General features: G+C 26.9%; 1 protein-coding gene across 1 annotated transcript in view; it reads left to right on the top strand.

The window, feature by feature from the left end:
- The window catches only part of LOC107663231 (butyrophilin-like protein 2), a 16965-nt gene that overhangs the window by 8023 nt on the left and 8656 nt on the right, over positions 1-286 (top strand).

Below are 286 nucleotides of genomic sequence, written 5' to 3'. Positions count from 1 at the left end.
GCTGTTTTCAACATCATAATAATAATAAATGTTTTTTGAGCAGCAAATCAGACAAATCAGAATGATTTCTGAAGGATCGTGTGACTGGAGTAATTATGCTAAATATTTAGCTTTGAAATCACAATAAATTACATTTTAAAATTTATTTTAAATAGCCTAGTAAAAATATTAAAAAATGTTCCTGTTTTGCTGTACTTTGGATCAAATAAATGCAGGCTTAGTGAACAGAAGAGACTTCTTTAAAAAACATTAAAAATCTTACTGTTCAAAAACTTTTGACTGGTAG

The sequence above is a fragment of the Sinocyclocheilus anshuiensis genome, unplaced genomic scaffold (genome assembly GCF_001515605.1).
Source record: "Sinocyclocheilus anshuiensis isolate Anshui unplaced genomic scaffold, SAMN03320099.WGS_v1.1 scaffold1301, whole genome shotgun sequence".
Lineage (NCBI taxonomy): Eukaryota > Metazoa > Chordata > Actinopteri > Cypriniformes > Cyprinidae > Sinocyclocheilus > Sinocyclocheilus anshuiensis.
Note: the sequence above shows the minus strand (reverse complement) of the source record. Positions and strands in the feature narration are given on the sequence as shown.